The following is a 485-nucleotide window of genomic DNA, read 5'->3' on the forward strand; positions in this document are numbered from 1 at the left end:
TCCTCCATCATGCTTGCCCTTATTATTTTGGTTGACCTGTTGCTTTCCTTTACCAAATATTTGTTTTTGTACAGAGAAAGCTCCTTCAGTGAACTTGTCCCGTCTCATAGTCCTCCTTTGCTCTTGGGCTTGAAGAGCACTCATTAGTTCACCTAATGAAAGTTTGCCCAGGTCCTTGGATTCTTCAAGAGAGGAAATCTTAGATTCAAACCTCTCAGGAAGAGTCACAAGAACTTTCTCCACAATTCGTTTGTCTGTAAATTCTTCACCAAGAAGTCTAATGTTATTAACAATTAAGGAGATTCGATCAGCATACTTACTGATTGTTTCATCGTCCTGCATATTCAAGCACTCGAACTCTCTTTTCAGGTTCAACACTTGCATTTGACGTGTTCTATCGCTGCCTTGATATTCTTCTTTCAACCTATCCCAAGCCTCTTTTGCTGTTTTGCAAGCCATGATTCTGTAAAACACAGAATCTGCCA

Source organism: Solanum tuberosum, unplaced genomic scaffold, assembly GCF_000226075.1.
Source record: "Solanum tuberosum cultivar DM 1-3 516 R44 unplaced genomic scaffold, SolTub_3.0 scf00672, whole genome shotgun sequence".
Taxonomy (NCBI): Eukaryota; Viridiplantae; Streptophyta; class Magnoliopsida; order Solanales; family Solanaceae; genus Solanum; species Solanum tuberosum.